This window comes from Protopterus annectens, chromosome 3.part0 (genome assembly GCF_019279795.1).
Source record: "Protopterus annectens isolate FY-2018-M chromosome 3.part0, PAN1.0, whole genome shotgun sequence".
Taxonomy (NCBI): Eukaryota; Metazoa; Chordata; order Ceratodontiformes; family Protopteridae; genus Protopterus; species Protopterus annectens.
Genome location: NC_056731.1, coordinates 224,129,308 through 224,148,724, shown reverse-complemented (window position 1 = coordinate 224,148,724; position 19,417 = coordinate 224,129,308).

Genomic DNA, 19,417 nt, shown 5'->3' with positions numbered 1-19,417 from the left:
CTATTTAAAAACAATATTGAATATTTTCTTTTTAAGAAAAACTTTAAGTTACATCAAAATAAACAATTGAAATCAAGCGCTTTCACTTGGCAAAAATACCAAGCTTTATCAAGATGAATTACTTACTAAAAAGGACCATTAATATAGGGCTCTCCTCCAACCATGTGACTACAGATCATCATTAAAATTTAAAGCTATACATTTTCAAATATACAATCAGGAATTATTGTTCGTATTTGATCAGTCATGTTGACCTGGCTACACCTGTTTAATCATTATTGCATACTTCATTGATATTCACAAAAATATAATAAAAACAATAATATGTTGAAATATTGAGTTGATAATCAAAATTCTTGTGTTGAAAATTCATTCTACTATACATATGTTGCTCTAATTCTTGTTTATATGTCCCAAATTCTCATTTAATAAAACATACACACAATAAATATATGAATAAATATTTTTTAAAAATATTTTTTAAAAATATTTTTTAAAATACTAATATAAAATATATATAAATGGATAATATATAGGTGTATTTAAAAAACCAATGACGTAATTGATAAACACAACAAATTACATAAACAGTTTCTAAATGCAATACATCTACTTTTCATATTTTATTCACAATCTGGCCATTCTTAATTTCAGGACACTTCTTATATTGATATTGTCATTCAGACCTGGACTACTAGCAGCATCTAATTTAAGCTGCCAAAGAAGTTCCTTATATTCTAAATGTGTCTCCCAATCACCCCCCCCCTCCCCTGCCATCCATTTGCACTTGTTCTAATACTATAAAATGTATTTGCATATCTGGGCATGTAATAGAATGTTTATAAAAAGCATTGGTTTCCTTTTTCCTGGAAAACTCATACAAATGCTCATAAATTCTCCTTCTCAAGGATCTCTCTGTTTTGCCAACATAGAAACTAGAGCATTTTGTACAATAACCCAAATATACTACTCCTTGTGTTGCACAATTCGTGTAAATATTAGCTTGGAAATGAAAGTTCCTTGAGGGAATATATAAAGAGCTTCTATTCGAAATGGCTGTGCACTGTTTACACATCCCACATTTGTAAGTGCCTTTTTTCAAGTTTTTACCATTGTTCATTCTCCCTTGGGGTTGATACTTTTCAAATAATTCTTTAATATTGGTGTCCCTACGTCTAGTAAATCTAGGGTGTTCTGGAATGTATTTTTTCAACTCCTCATGTCCTGTCAAAACCAGCCAAAACTTAGAAATCACATCTTCAATTTGTTGAGAATTGCTTGAAAAGGTGTGTATATAATTATTACAATGACCAGTATTATGGGCCTGACTAGGTTTTGATTCCTGAAAAGATGAAAAGTAGACCTACTGCATTCAGAAACTGTTTATGTAATTTGTTGTGTTTATCAATTACGTCATTGGTTTTTTAAATACACCTATATATTATCCATTTATATATATTTTATATTAGTATTTTAAAAAATATTTTTAAAAAATATTTAAAAACAATATTTATTCATATATTTACTGTGTGTATGTTTTATTAAATGAGAATTCGGGACATTTAAACAAGAATTAGAGCAACATATGTATAGTAGAATGAATTTTCAACACAAGAATTTTGATTATCAACTCAATATTTCAACATATTAGTGTTTTTATTATATTTACACATCCCACATTTGTAAGTGCCTTTTTTTCAAGTTTTTACCATTGTTCATTCTCCCTTGGGGTTGATACTCCCTTGGGGATGAATATCAATGAAGTATGTAATAATGATTAAATAGGTGTAGCCAGGTCAACATGACAGATCAAATACGAACAATAATTCATGATTGTATATTTGAAAATGTATAGCTTTAAATTTTAATCAGGATCTGTAGTCACATGGTTGGAGGAGAGCCCTATATTAATGGTCCTTTTTAGTAAGTAATTCATCTTGATAAAGCTTGGTATATGAGCCAAGTGAAAGCGCTTGATTTCAATTGTTTATTTTGATGTAACTTAAAGTTTTTCTTAGAAAGAAAAGATTCAATATTGTTTTTAAATAGACAAGATTAAAAAAGTTTTTTATACTTCATCCCATGGTCTGGTTCTTCTAAACGTGGATCTACTACTTTGGTGTTTTGCTGCTTTACTTCGTTTGTTACTGGTTTTCGCCTTTTATCCATGGCAGAGGAAGTGGACCAAGGGGATTTTCTCGACACACCACAGTTATTAAAAACGCCGGGTGAAGACAGTCCGGTGACACATTCAGAGTTCAACAAGGTACTGGTTTTACTAACCCAATTAACTGAGGCGTTGTACTGCAACAGAGGTGGGACTTCCTGTCCAATACCTGGCAACCAAGAGCAGGGTTTAGAGCAAAGAAAAACGCGTGTAACCCACGAAGTAGCTGCTCCACAACAAATAACGCGAAATGACTCAAACCAAGGACTTTTTTCAACTAAACAAGCTGGTGTCAACTCCATGGATGTAGTTTCTTCTCAGCGATTGTCTGAACCCAATGCTCTACACAAGCAATTTAGTTTCAATGCCTGGACGGGCCAACAATTCTGGTTCAAACAAGGTTCTCTATCATTTGATAAAACTGGCATTGAACAGCAATTTAACAATTTAAAAGAAAGACTATATTCGTATAAAAGTAACCAACTGGAGATTAATTATTTAAAGGAATGTGTAAATGTTGAGCGGGTTCCTAAAGGCTTGCATTGTTTTAAGTTTCCCAACAACGTGCAGCCAGGAACAGCTTATTATGATAAATTGTGTAATATCTTTAATAGAGCTGGGCTTCAGGTATTGGAAGTAATGATTGATGAATATGAGGTAAAGGCTGATATTCTTCTAAAGGATTTGAGTGTTCAAAATGAAAAGTTAGTTAATGACACTAGTCTTTTATTTGTCAAGAAAAACTATGACAATGTATTTAATGAGGTAGTCCAGTATTGTATGAAAATTTTGAACAGAAAGATTAATAAATTAGAAAGGGACTGAAATGAATATAAGGAAGGGTCAGCTTACCCTGTGGTGGTGAAAAATAAATGGAAAGAAGACCGTAATAGGGATGGAGCTCAGGTGAACACATATAGGAATGTGTATGCACAACCCCCCACTGAACCACTCAGAAGGAGTGAAAGGTTAGCTGAAAAAAGTAGAAAGAATTCACATCAGGATTTTCACTTTCCCCAGGACAGACCAGTGGGAAGGGAAGGGGGGGGGGGACTTTCAGCAGATGAAATGGAGAAAGTCATAGACCTAGATATGACTAATTTTATGGATTTCAATGATTCTAATGTGATCGTTTTGGATGAATGTGAAGCTAACAAGGGGTACACATTAGTGAAAGACAAGAATTTTACAGTATATAATTTCACTGAGATTGAAATTAAGGAGTTTTTTGACTTGTTTATTAAAGGTTTGCATTTCATTCCTGCGCGTCCTTCTGATTTAGCAGAAGCTTTAATAGACCTGAAGTTATTTATAAGGCAGCTAAATTTAATTTTGAATTTTAATGGACAGCCCTGTACAAAAACCACATTAGTTAGAACGAGTACCTTTAATCCCCCAACCCACCCATCTCTGAAAGTGTTTGAAGAGATGGTAAGTAAAGAAATAAGAAAGATTAATTTTACGAAATTAGATAAAGCACCATCTAACATGGGGCCAGAAGAAACTGCACTGAAACAGCTACTTAGGAAAGAAAGGTGTAGAACTATGAAGCCAGACAAAGGAGGGGGGTTAGTTTTGATGTACATGCAGGATTACAAAATGCATTTGTTCAATATGTTACAGGATTCTGAGAAATATGAATTGCTTTCCAAAAATGAATTGAATTTAGCTTATTATAAAACCAACTACACTTTAATGGATAATCTTCTACAAGGATTCATTAATGAGGAAGTTTACAATTACCATGTTAATAAACCTAAGATACCAATAATTTTCGGGATCCCCAAGACACATAAAGGTCTCGAACCATTGAAATTTAGACCTATAGTGTCAGGTAAAGGAGGTATTTTAGAGCCGATAGGAAAGTTTGTTGATTATGTGCTCAAAAAATTTGCAACAACTATGGAGTACATATTCAAGGATTCCTGGGACTTTTTGAGGGGCATCCAAGCACATCTCTTTGAACCTGACCTAATAATGATAACCATAGATGTGGTGGACTTATTTCCGAGTATTCCACATCAGGAGGGTTTGGATTGGTTAAATGAAATATTAGTTAAAGAATCAGGACTATCGGCTAACACCATTAATTTACTAGTTGAATTCATGGAGATTATATTGGAAAATAATTTTATGTTTTTTAATTGAGAAATATATAAACAAAAGAAGGGAGTGGCGATGGGTGTGCCATGTGCCTCCATGCATGCAAATATAGTGTTACACAGATGGGAACAAAAATGTATTTTTTCCACTAAATGGGAGGAATACATAAAACACTACACCCGGTTTTTAGACGACATAAGTATATTGTGGAGTGGTACAGAGGAACGATTTTGGAATTTTTTGAATATATTAATTCCACCACTTCTTTTTTGTCTTTCACATACAATAGCAGCTACGAAAAAATGGATTATCTTGATGTAACTGTATTTAAAGATTGTCTCAATAATAAGTTCACATCTAAGTTGTATAGGAAACCTACTTTTTTCCAACACATACCTCCATTTCACAAGTGGCCATCCATTCTATCAGAAAAAAGGCATAATTAAAGGTCAAATGATAAGAGCTTCAAGAATGTCTAGTACCTTAGAATATTTTTTTGGAGGAGTTGACACTATTAAAAAATATGTTTTTAGAAAGAGGATACCCTGAAGTTCTGATAGACAGGATAAGTAAAGAGGTTTTGGACCATAGGGAGGATAGGTACCCCCCTCTGTTAGGTTTGGGCCAGACCCAGGAATCAAAACCTAGTCAGGCCCATAATACTGGTATTGTAATAATTACATACACACCTTTTCAAGCAATTATCAACAAATTGAAGATGTGATTTCTAAGTTTTGGCCGGTTTTGACAGGACATGAGGAGTTGAAAAAATACATTCCAGAACACCCTAGATTTACTAGACGTAGGGACACCAATATTAAAGAATTATTTGAAAAGTATCAACCCCAAGGGAGAATGAACAATGGTAAAAACTTGAAAAAAGGCACTTACAAATGTGGGATGTGTAAACAGTGCACAGCCATTTCGAATAGAAGCTCTTTATATATTCCCTCAAGGAACTTTCATTTCCAAGCTAATATTTACACGAATTGTGCAACACAAGGAGTAGTATATTTGGGTTATTGTACAAAATGCTCTAGTTTCTATGTTGGCAAAACAGAGAGATCCTTGAGAAGGAGAATTTATGAGCATTTGTATGAGGTTTCCAGAAAAAAGGAAACCAATGCTTTTTATAAACATTCTATTACATGCCCAGATATGCAAATAAATTTTATAGTATTAGAACAAGTGCAAATGGATGGCAGGGGGGGGTGATTGGAGACACGTTTAGAATATAAGGAACTTCTTTGGCAACTTAAATTAGATGCTGCTAGTAGTCCAGATCTGAATGACAATATCAATATAAGAAGTGTCCTGAAATTAAGAATGGCCAGATTGTGAATAAAAGATGAAAAGTAGACGTATTGCATTCAGAAACTGTTTATGTAATTTGTTGTGTTTATCAATTACGTCATTGTTTTTTTAAATACACCTATATATTATCCATTTATATATATTTTATATTGGTATTTTAAAAAATATTTTTAAAAAATATTTATTCATATATTTATTGTGTGCATGTTTTATTAAATGAGAATTTGGGACATATAAACAAGAATTAGAGCAACATATGTATAGTAGAATTAATTTTCAACACAAGAATTTTGATTATCAACTCAATATTTCAACATATTATTGTTTTTATTATATTTTTTGTGAATATCAATGAAGTATGTAATAATGATTAAATAGGTGTAGCCAGGTCAACATGACAGATCAAATACGAACAATAATTCGTGATTGTATATTTGAAAATGTATAGCTTTAAATTTTAATCAGGATCTGTAGTCACATGGTTGGAGGAGAGCCCTATATTAATGGTCCTTTTTAGTAAGTAATTCATCTTGATAAAGCTTGGTATTTGAGCCAAGCGAAAGCGCTTGATTTCAATTGTTTATTTTGATGTAACTTAAAGTTTTTCTTAAAAAGAATAAATAAATTAATAATAACAGCCAAAACACACAATCCCCCCCCCGAGACAGTCATAAGAAGAATACTGTACATAGCAGCATGACAATGTAGGATTGCATGTTATGATTGTCCTCCTTTGTTCATCTGCATCAGACAAACAGCAGGCAATTATACATGAACAAGAAAATATAATGCTACATCAAAGAATAAAAAAAGATATAACACACTTTTCAGCTGAGCAACGTATTGTGAATGATACTCACTAAATAATCGGTGGCTGGTATCAGAGTTTATAAGTCTCAACACTGTTGGGTACAAGCTGTTTAAGTATCTGGTGGTCTTGCAGTAGATACTCCGATATCTCTTGCCCGAAGACAGTTGTGTAAACCAGCCATGTGCAAGGTAAGAGGGGTCATGAATTATTTTGGATGCACATTTAGTGCTTTTTGCTGCAAAGAGATCTTCAATTGATGGTAAGTTTGTGCCCATGATTTTTACGGCAACTTGCACCACTCTCTGTAGTTTTTTTCTTTTTGCTATTGTACTTCTCCCAAACCAAACTGTGAAGCTACTAGTGATAATGCTCTCAACTGCTCCTATGTAGAATGTGGTGAGAACAGGTGGTGGGAGTTTTGCTTTTTTGAGCCTTCTGAGAAAGTGGAGATGTTGGTGTGCTTTTTTGACCAGCTGTTCAGTGCTTACAGTCTAAGAGAGATTCTCTGAAATGTGCACCACCAAAAACTTTGTAGATTTGACCCTTTCTACCTCTTCACCATTTGTCATGAGTAGTGAGTGTGTTGTTGACCTTTTTCTGAAGTCTATAATGATCTCTTTTATTTTACTGACATTCAGGTCAAGGTTGTTCTTATCACACCAGTCAATCATTGAGTAGACCTCATCTCTGTAAGCTCTTTCATCCTCTCCTTTGATGAGGCCCACGACTGTAGTATCATCTGCAAACTTAATGATGTGATTGCTGCTGTATTTTGCAGAACAGTCAGGGGTGAGGATGGTGAACAACAGAGGGTTAGCACACAACCCTGAGGAACACCGGCGTTGCGTATTATGCATCCCGAGGTGTTGTTGCCCGCACATGTTTTCTGCAGTCTGTTGGTCATGAAGTCGAGGATCCAGTTGCACATGAGCTTGCTAACTCCAGGATGTACAAGCTTGTCAATAAACTGCATTAGACCCGCTGTATTGAATGCCGAGCTGAAGTCAATAAACAACAGCCTTACATAGTTGTTTCTTCCCTCCAGATGATCGAGTGAGAGGTGGAGTGCCATTGAAATAGCATCTGTAGTGGATCTGTTAGCCCAATAAGTGAACTGCAGAGGGTCGAAAGTGGATGGAAGGTTAGCCGACAGATGCCTTTTAACTAGTCTCTCAAGGCATTCCATGACATTTGAAATTAGAGCAACCAGTCTGTAGTCATTCAGTTAGGCCTCTCCCTTTTGGGAGAGGGACAATATTCGTAACCTTGAAGCAAGAGGGAACTTTACTAAGAATAAGGGAGGTAGTGAAAATATCAGTTAAAATGCAGCATAGTTGGTCTACACAGCCTTTGGGTACTTTGCTCAGTATTCTATCAGGACCAGCAGCCTTCCTGGGATTCACTTTCTTAAGCTGAGCTCTCACTTCGTTGGAGTTAAGGCTGAGGACCCTCCTCCTCTTGGTTGATAGGTAGCCTTGTTGCACCCACATTGTTCTTCTCTTCAAATCTGCCAAAGAAGGAGTTCAACCTGTCCAGGAATTCAATGCTGTCTTCACACTGAGCTGACCTGGTTTTATAGTCAGTAATCTGTTGCATCCCTTGCCAGAGAGTCCTGGTGTCCCTCATGTCTGCAAACTGGCTTTGTAATTTGTTTCCATATTCCCTCTTGATTCTTTAATGCCCCTTTTAAGGTTTGCTCTACCTTTGCTGAGACCTTTCTTGTCCTTGGCCCTGAACGCTGCATTTCTTGCCTTCAGGAGATCATAGACTTTGTTGTTAAGCCCTGCCTTTTGGTTGGGACAGATCAGAGCTCAAAGGTAGCACCTGACTTCTTGGCCTAGCCAAAACCCATTCAAATTCCTTGAAAGCCAAGGTTGAGATCAGATCCAGGGGAATGTCCCTCCTATCCAAAGATGATGGAATAATCCCAGCCCTGATTCACATCGGCTCCAAGGATGACCTTGGACCTGAACTATTCAGAGTCAAAGCCTTGACAGGCACTGACGGCTTAGGAAACTTCAGAGTCATCTCCACTGCTGGGTACATGGTACTGATGTTTCAGTTCTGAGACTCATTTCAATCCAAAAGAATCAGAATCAAGAGAGTAAAAACTGTCAGCTCCATCTGAGGTGCATGGGGGGGGGGGGGGTTGGACCCATGGGAACTGGATCCAAGAGACAAACCAGTACCATAGAAAACAATGTAGGGGTAGTTGGACCTGTACCCAAATCGCCATATCATTCCATCAAACTCCATCTCATTAAGGCTTCTGTAGACCAGACAGACCATAAAGATGATGCCACCAAGAGGTCTAGAATAGTGTCTTTTTTGCAAAATTAGGGAGTGGAGTCTAGAACTCACATGCTCTGTGGAAAATCTTGGTTGAGGTGAGGGAGTTTGGATCAAAGTGACTAGTGGATCTGACTTCCGTAGAGTCTTAAGTGCCTGACCGAAGGATCTGCCAGATCCAGAGACCTTTTTCTAGTCTTCTCTACTCTATTCTCCTTGGACCTCTCTCATTCTATAGTCTTTTCTCTTTCTCTCTCTCCTATTCCTTTTTCTTGTCCATTTTCTTACCAGGGAAGCTGAAGCTGGTCTAAAAGGATGCAAAAAAGATCCTGTCTGAGGGGGAAGCAAACCTCTTAAGATTAACATCTCTTTACAGCCCTGAATGTTCCTAGTTTCAACAGAGGCACAGATACCAAAGTTTATATCAAGGTGAGCAGTACTCAAACAATAAACACAAAAAGAGTTTGGGTCTTGAGGGGGGGATTTTATGACCACAAACTGTGTACATCTTAGATCCTTACAATTTGCCTGAAATCAGTGAAAAACAATAATAATACTTATGCAAATAATTTAACTTTCTTCTAAACCTGTTATGAATAAGCACTGTAAAAAAGTATTTCACTCTAAAATTGTCATAAAAAACTATATATCTATCTATCTAAATAACTAATCAAGAAAATTACATACACAGTACACTTTGAAAACCTAACATATAAAAACTATTACCTTAAACTACTCTAACACAACAAAGCTACAAAACGTTAGGGAAAGAGAAATCTATATTATTTGAAAATGGAATAAACTATGACTTATCATTTGAGAACACTTAGAGTCTTCGGAGACACATGTGAAAGATCAGGCAGCAAACAAGCTCTGAGTGCTCCCCACTGAAATGTCGGCACTTGAAATGTCAAGTAATGACAAGCCAGGGAAAAAAGTCCGAAAATCGAGGAGAGGAGCAAATCTCAAAGATCATTCTTCTCCTTTAAACTTCTGTTTTACTGGAGGGCAAGCCTCCTACACCCCTCTAACTTATGTATACCAGCTCTGAGATCACCACACCTCTGACAGATGGGAATATTCGGAAAAATGGCCATCTCAGACTTAGTATATGTAAGTCCATTTTCAGTCACTCAGTCTCCAGGCTATAGTTAAATAGATATTATATCATGTATTAACTGTTTTTGAAATGTTGCAAATATGCCATGTAGAAATTAATACAACAGTTAGTTGGCAGACCCCATTTAATTAGCTGTATCTTACAACAGTTAATGTTACCACAGCACAGTAAATAAGAATATCTACAAAGCTGCACAACAACATTATGCATATGCCACATAGTCAAAATATGTATAAATGGATGAGATGCACACACATAACATGCCATATGTTCACCTGCCTTTATTAGCCTGCACAGCAGTAAGTACAAGCCAGTTAATCAAAATGAAGACCTACCATTTGTAGAGAACTGACTGTATTTTGCTTTTCTTTCTTTGCTTTCTTTTCTTGAATCCTAAAATTGGATTGAAAGCTATATCAGTAAATATGCATAAATATTTCAGTAGTCACTAGATATGACACCAATACACCTGTAAGTACTTCTAAAAAGCAGAATACAATGTATATCTAAGGAAAGAAAGCAATGACAAAGATAATTAACAATTCTAACAGCATAACAAAGACACTGCTACATTACCTTACAGGAAGGAGGGCATGTATCTGAATGCACTATTCTTGCCTAAGCAGGTGCCATCAAGAACAACATAAACCGCAAAATAAAATGAAATGTAAAATATGTTTATGTGAGATCCTTGCTATAGAAGTAGATCAGCAATGGAAATTCAAACTCCTTTCAGTACTACTGGAATTGTCTTTATGTTGCTATTTTTGAATTAGTTCAAAGCTCTTTAGCAGTGCTCTACCCCAGTGTGTCTGTGTGTGTGTGTGTGTGTGTGTGTGTGTGTGTGTGTGTGTGTGTGTGTGTGTGTGTGTGTGTGTGTGTGTGTGGCAAGCTATCTTTGTTAGCACATCTACAACTGCTAAATTTAAAAAAAGTGGGTTATTCCCAATAGGATACTTTTCAATTAAACAAGTTAGGTGAGAACCCTAGTTGGCGAATCAAATAGGTTTATAGGTGAGTACAAGGCTAAGAACCACAGAGGGTTTTTTTTTAAGCCTAGCCATGGATCCCAAAGAGTGAATCAAACCCTGTATCTTGTGTCTGTTAGGTAAATACCTTAACCAATAAGCCAAACCCCAACTTCTGAGGTAAGGTTTTATCCTATTCTCTAAATGTTGTAACTAATAAACTGGGGAAGGGCGTAAGCACTGATACTGGACTGGTCATGTCTGTGTTCATAAGACCCATGTTAGGCGGTTACAATAAGACAGATATGGGCTGCTGCCAGTGTAAGTGTGTCCGTACCATGCAAGTGGAATGCAGGAACTGCATTATGTTTTAACAATTTTATGTTACTTTTTGATATTTGTATTGCCTTCCAAAACATTAACCTGTCACAATGTATCTTAGATTTAATCATGAGAATCTTCATTAATGAGGCTTTGACTAAGTTTACCTTCTTCACCAATTATAATTTGACACTTTTATTTTCACAAGCCTGCGGTAAGTAAAACACTGACTTATCACACCATATGCATAGGCTTTTGTGTCCACAGAGCTCAAGTCCAAACCCATGCTAAACTTTTGTGTTGCATGAGTAGATAGGGGAGAGGTACCCTCAGCTCACACCAAGGGCTATATCCTGAGGTCCGTGCATCATCCCACTTATATCCCAATAACAGGTGACCCTGTGGTTAACTAGTCTGTACCACTGAAGCGCTATTCTGAGTCATCCAGTCAGGGACTGGTGGTATTCGTGAACAAACTCTTCATCAGATAGGATCACAGGTCTGGATGGGTCTGAAAATCATAGTGAAGGAGGGTTCATTAGGTTGCACTACACAAGGGTTCATTTCTCAGGGCCCAGATATCAATCAAACATCTGATGTCTGGTGAAAGCTTGAATCACAAGTAAAGGGGCACATCATTAGGGAGTAAAGGGAAGTCTGAAGTCTAAACCAACACCTAAGCAGACCTCCCCTCAACTCAGAATGCCCTTGACTAGCATACAAATGTGCACTATTTCCCAGTTCTCTGACACCCAACAGTCTCATATTTACTTTCATTCAATACCACAAGGAATCTCCTTCTGCAGGAAGTGGGTGATAGTGCTCCCTCACATTCTGACTCATAAAATGTGTAAGACGATCTAAATATTTCTGAAACAGACAAAGATAATGATCTTTTTGTCTACATCTTCTTTGGATAATCTACTTTTGGAGGCACCCTCAGATTTATGACAATTGCTTAGACTGGCCCTGAGCCCTATCTTTTCACCCAGAAGCACCTGGTGAAGTTTCTGGGAAAGAAACCTGAGAAGCCTTGGGTTATTCCTCCCCTACAGCCAGTCATTCTGAAAGCCTCCAAGACAGAATGAAGGCATCCTCACTCTGTCCCTTTGGCCTCCATGGAGGCAGATGCCCTCTATAGACCACCACTTGAGTGACCAGGCCAAATTTTTAAACATCCCAGTGCTAACTCCTATGAGATCTGTTTGGCCCAGCATAAGTCAAAGAAACCACAGCAGTCTGCCACCTTGCTACTGCAACAGTCTAGATCTCTGTACAGGTGTAGCAAGAGGCAGTACTCCAATGCCATGCGGGGGGGGCAATGCCTTCAGCTACTCATTTCATCTGTCTGAGTTCCATGCCTTGTGATTAGAAAGCTTTAAATAAGCTTGTGAATCTCCCAGAGGCTGAGATCAATTAATATATTCATTAGGTTTTGTCTACTGATTCAACATCAAGGCATCATGTCTCTTATGGCAATCCTTAGTGTGATAAAAATATCTTGTGAACAGGTGTGTGCTTGTGCAGGGTGGTGTGGTATAAACTGTCCTCCTTGAAGGATGAACTTAAGGAAAGAAATCCTAGATGGCTGTTTCATGAGGAGGTATACTTTGGCCATTGTGCCCATGACCTTTTTAGGAGGAATCAGACTTTCTTCTCCATGGAGAGTTTTTATCTTTCTCTCGTTCTCCTTCTCCTCTTTCTGCTTCTACTTTTTTCTCTTCTACAGCTGGTCAGTGCCAAAAGAGGAAGAGGCCTCTTTGCCACATGAAGAAAGTTCTAAAATGTCATGTGGTCCTTTCTCTCCTGTGCTGGCTAAGTCAATTAAAAAAGTTACTTCACCAGCTGACCCACTTTAGTCGTGACTGTAGTCTAGGTCTGTATACAGAGGGATAGTTTTATCAGTTTTGCACTTAGCTTGCAAAATCATCACAAACGTCTCTTTTCATCCAATCAAAAAAACAAACAGTATGTTATGTGGCACCTAAACAAGCAAGGTGGCACAAGATCATACCCCTTTTTCCCTTATAAAATGCTACAGGGACATTTACCAAGAAATCAACAAGCTTATGGATGACCTGAGTGGCTCCTGCAGTCTTGTCTTGGGCCTATGGAGTTACAGTCCATGTCTGGTCAGGGTATTTTGGAAGTAGTGCTCTCTGGAGATTGATCTATTTGACACTCAGGAGAATACAGCCCTCCATTCTTCTCCTCAGCTTAGGCAAGGCAAGGGGAATATAGTAGTGGGCATGTTTCCTCTCCCATGGTAAGAGAGATGTTTATATGTACTCCTGTCATGCCATACCTGCCTACAACCCAGATGTCCTTAGTTTGAGTAGTAGTCCAGGCACTGCAGGAGCAGATAAATAAATATGAAGATCATAATGATATTTTTCTAGGCAAAATATTGAGGACATTTGTCCACAGTATGTACTCTGCCCACAATTTCTGTTGATGATCAGATATGTAGAATGAATTAGAAGAAGTGTCAGGCTTTTAGTATGGGTTATAAAACCCACAGAAGTAGATAACATCTCTTCACAGAGGTCCACTGCACTTGTACTCACTGGGTGACAAAACATACACAGGAGAAATTATAGGGTTAAGTGTAAACTCCTCTGATGGTGGACTAGATGATGGCTTCCCCACAGTGACGCTCTTACACAAAAATGGGGAACAAGTAGACAGGAGACATACAGGAGCAAGAAAAATATTTCTTTGGTGGCCAAAATGACCATGCTTATTCAGGCTCTAAAGTACCTGGCAATAAAAGAGACATTTAAAATTCAGGTTAAAGATGTTCCACACAGTTGGGGTGACATCCAGCTCTACAGAAGAGCTTATATCTTAATGTAAAGTCACTGATCACACCAGATCTGTTGTCTGGGGCCTGAAAGGTTATTGCAAGCCGTCCAGTAAGATGTTAGTGCCTCCAAGTAAAAAATGTTTTCTATATAAACAGAGCAGTACCCTATACTTACTTTCCCTATGTTTGGGCAAGTCATCCAAAAAATGAGTTACACTTAATCTATATTTCTATGTCTAGAAATGTAACTTGAAAATGTCTAAAAATAAAAAAAATCTTTTTTACAAGGATGCAAGCCCACCCTTCACCCCCATGTGGTGGGATACCCCACACACCCTCACTTTACATATGTCATCTCCAAGGCTGGACATCAGAAAAGAAAAGTGAAAACTCTACTGCAGTGTACCACTGGCTTGCACAATATATGCACATGCAGGTTTAATAAACTGTGAATGGAAGTATGCCTCTGTACACCTGAATCAGTCACCTTGCAGGTAGTATTGACGTATCTGAGACACCTGTATGAGCTAAGTCTTGATTACTTCATGGTTAAGCTGTACTTGACAACTAGTTTTAGGCATATCACGGGCTTCTGAGGCCTGAGGCCTGAGCCCAGCACTGGCTAGTCCAGTACTTTCTGCATTTCTGCCATCCTTTGAAGAATTCTTCTCCTCATGGGACTTTAGCCTCATGGCTAAAAGTCTTACATGTTCAAAATTTCAGCCTTCTACCTTTACAGTACAGAAGGTCATGACCTGAAAAAAGCTGTTTCTAGAAATCATTATAGCTGCCTGTTAGATTAGGGACTTCCATTTTAAAGTAGTTATTAGACATTAGCCAGGCTAAAGGGTAAAATGGGCATATACATTGTGTTTCCTTTATGTATAAAAGACAGTTAAGCAGAAAGAAAGGATAACCTTGCTGGTCAGCAGTTTATTAGAAAGAAAACATCAGCATAAAGTGGGCAGAAAATACAGGAATACATAATGCTCTTTTCTCAAGGGAAAGATACAATCTTGCCAGCTACAGAATGTTCCTTAATGGAATGTTAAATTAAGGCCAAGCCTGGTAACCAAGGGGAACCAAGGTTAACAGGGCGTGTAAAGTGTAAACTGGGATGGCTTGATCTCCCTCACCTCCTTCAACGGTATCAACTCACACTCGCTCACAAACTAGTAAACCATCCACTAAATGTCTCATCCCTCCAGAATCTACTCCAACCCTATCGCATCACCAGACCACTAAGATCCAGCAACAAAAATCACTTGCAGATCACTAAAGCCAATAACTCTGCCAGTGAAGCACTATTCTCTTGCGCCATAGCCAAATTATGGAACTCCCTCACACCCACAATTACCTCCGTACCATCATGCACCCACTTCAAAACTTTACTAAAAGAGCGCCTAAAAACATGCTGGCTATGCCCTTGCAACTCCCACTCTAATATAACCCACCCTATTCTAATATAACCCACCCCATCCAACCACTACCTTTCTTTCCACCCCACTAACTACCTTGATTATAGCAAGCTTGGATGCTCATAAGCCAGTATACTACTTATTATACAGCAGGAACTTCTTATTGTAACAATTGCTAATGTCTCTTATGTACTTCGCAGATAAAGATTCTAGTTGTCTACTGATATACTATGTTCTTCATCTGTAACTATGTTTGTAATTAATTGCTATGTTAATCAAATTGTTAATCGCTATGTAAATCCAATGTAACTACTGAGTGTATATTTTAACTGTGGAGCTTTTCTCCCCGGGCCTCCGCTAAAAATGGACCTATGTTTAGTCGGACACTCCCAGTCAACAAATGTAAATAAATAAATAATAAATAAATAAAGCATCAAAGGGTTTTGTTATCACTAAAATATACTTCAGATACAGTTAGAATGTCAGTTAAGGTTAGTGAGTTTCTTCAACCTGGTACTTCAGTGAAGATTACAGACAATAGAGCCTGAGTACAGAAGACAGATCAAATAAAGACTATATTAGTTTACGTTGTTCAGGACAATCAGAATATGATGTGCAGTAACTTTGAACACTAGTTGTTTATCAGCACTGTTAATGAAGACAGTATTCGGATATTGTGACCATCTAATAAAGCCTTATTAAATTAACTGGAATTTATTTCATCTTTAACCCATAAATCTGCATGTCCCTGTCATAACCAATTCTTTAAAATCTGAACATTTGCTCAAATCCTCTGAAGTCGAAAACGCATATGACATGTTTATACCTAGTACAGAGCTGCTACACTTTGAACTGTTAACAGTTAAATTAATTCACAGAATAAAGGGTTTACAGTTACAAGTTTGGCAAATTAATTTTTTGTGTTATTGTTTTGTTTGAGAGTTTTGTATTAAAGTGTTACAATGCATAAACAATAAGCAATGATATACTGAAGCAAAACAATGTTTTGCTAGTTTACAGAATGTAAAATTTAAACTCAATGCTAAACTGTAAAAGTTACAACACAGTTAAAAGTTCAGATTCTATGTATGAAAGAGTACATTATGTAATCAGCTTCAGACTGTATATGTTTTGCACAGAAATGGCAGTTTGCCAAGCACATCAACTCGGATTACAGCCAGCCTAGCAAGCTAAATTAAAGACAGTACTATCCATTTAATGCATTTACAGTTTTACTTTTTATCCCAAAAAATTGTAGACAGTAATAATAAATTCTTGCAGCATTCAGTACTACTAAAAAAGCTAAATGACGTCAGCTAAAGAAACGGTTATGGTAAGACAGTGGTTGGAGTTTCACTCACAGAACAGTATGTTAAAATCTAAGGGTCATGAGACAAAATGTAAAAACAGTTAAAATTAATTTTATATAGTTGCAGAAATGCACAGTGTTACATTACTATTTAGTTTCATTTGAGATTATCAGTTTGCTTACAAAATCAAGAGTTTATTAGTAGTAAATGTTGATTTCATGCAGAAAAAATGCAAATAAGGCCTGGGCAATAAGAAACTGTATAATTGTTAAAGATGCAAATGTTATTTTAAGGACGTGATACTAAATACAATCAAGCACTTTAGCTACCCAGCCTTGCACAAGAAATGAAAAGAAGAGGTTTAAAAGGCCTAACTATAAAAAAGACACTTTAGCATTAAAGCAGGCCTTCCTTTACCTAATCAGTAAATGGAACAATGCAGAGTAAAATTTGGCAACAGATGTGGTGCAGAAGTCGACTGTCTATGTGTTTCAGTTATTTCTTCAATGTTTGTTTAAAGTTAAAATGTATGAGTTAAAGCAAGTATGTGTGTTTTAGACAGTTATAAAACAATACCAGTTTCAGTTTATATTTTTTATCAATATTCAGACAATACTGACAAAAAAAAACAGATTTCAGTTCATTTCTTATCTGTGTTCATGTAACACTGTCAAAATGTTCTCATGTTTTCAGACAATTGTATAATAGTACTAGTTTTCAGTTTATCTATGTTCAGACAATATTCTCATATTTTCAGACAATTGAACAATAGTACTAGTTTTAGCTTATCTATGTTCAGATAATTCTTCTTCTGGCTTTTCCCAGTTAGGGGTCACCACAGCAGATCATCTGTCCTTTCATGATTGGCAGTGGAGTTTTACAGTGTCGAGTTGCCAGCCCGGCACCCAATCTTCCACAGAAGGCACACACATGCACGCACTCACACCTAGGGCAAATTTAGAATTTCCAATCCACCTACAGCATGTCTTTAGGATGTGGGAGGAAACCGGACACCTGGAGGAAACCCACATGACCACAGGGAGGACATGCAGACTCTGTACAGAAGGCACCCCAGCTGAGGATCGAACCGGAGAACCTCTTGCTGTGAGGCGGCAATGCTAACTGCTGCACCACCACAGCCACCACCCACAAAAAAATGATTTTAGTCACTTTTCCATATGTGGTCAGGTAACACTGTTAAAATGTTCTCATGTTTCAAACTACTGTACAGCAGTACTAGCTTTCAGTCTATGTTCAGGCAATAACAGTTTGGTTTTCAAAATATAACATGGACCAGTTTCAGTTATGCTTTTATCTGTGTTTAGTTAACACTGGCAAAAAATATTCTATTAGTTTAGTTTGTTTCCAGAATACACACAGCTGTTTTTAAATGTTCAGTATATGCTATATAAATTTCAGTCAGGATTCTGAATAGGACATTCATATTCAGTTATGTGTTTAATATAGTACATTTCAGTCAAATCTCAAAATATAAAAATAATACTCATTTACTTCACATTATTCAGTCAGTAGTTTAAGAGTAAATTAACAGAATTACATTATTTAGTCATTAGTTAAGGGTAAAGTGACAAACTTATTTGTAACAAGCTTATTACATTATCCAGTCATTAGTTAAGGGTAGGGTGACAGAATTATTTTTTACAGGCTTGTTAAAATAAATTATTTAAATAATAGGTAGTAATAGTTATTCAGCATACTCAAGGTATAACATGGCAGGCTTAATTTAATTAATTTACAAATTACAATTCACTTTACGTAATTATTATACATTAGTCAGAAATTAAAAGGACACTAAGAGACAATGCAAAGATATAGACTTAAAATACAAAAAGTATAGGTTTTAGTAAATTATTACAGCTCGTAAATATTCATAAAAGTTAAAAAGGTAAGAAGCATTATAGAGCAAATTTAAATAAATGTTTTTAGACACAAATTAACACAGAATACAGTAATTATGCTACAAGACCACTTACAAAGTTATCTTTTTAGTGCAAATTTCAATTAGTCTTCAAAACAACAGGATAAGAGAGAGAGATCATAGTACCCTAAAGCACCAGTTCATATGGTAAAAAACATAGGTAATAAACAGTGTAACTTTACCATTACAGCATACAGAAATATAAAAGGAAAATGGGCTGGGTTAACAGTTCGTACTCTGTCTAACTTAAATAAAGATTCCCAAAGACTGATTAATCAGCTTTAAAAGCCACAGAATTAAAGGACATTCATTTTCAGAATAATGTACAGGTTTAAATATATTACTCGTACATCAGAACTTAAACTTAAAGACTCTAAAGACTATAAATCTAGGTAACATAAAAATCAAATCATCAAATTAAGAGATTTCAATCCAAACAGGCCATAAATCCTCAAGTGACACCTGGTAGTCAAAATTAAAATTACAAGTTTATTCACTAGATAAAGAAAATGATTTCCTAGTTATAAATGCTCAAGTGGTCAAAATTAAAATTGTGGGTTTGCCAAATATTTTTATTTTATTTTTAGATTACGAGTCAGGTAGCATAAATTCGTATACAGTAGTCAACAGCAACACAAATGTAAAGTAACTACAGAAGTGGGTCCCTGTAGACTTTCATCAGGGACCTCAGAGTTAGATTAGGGACTTCCATTTTAAATTAGTTATTAAACATTAGACAGGCTAAAGGGTAAAATGGGCCTAAACATTGTATTTCATTTATGCATAAATGACAGTTAAGCAGAAAGAAAAGATAGACTTACTGTTCAACAGTTTATTAAAAAGAAAAGATA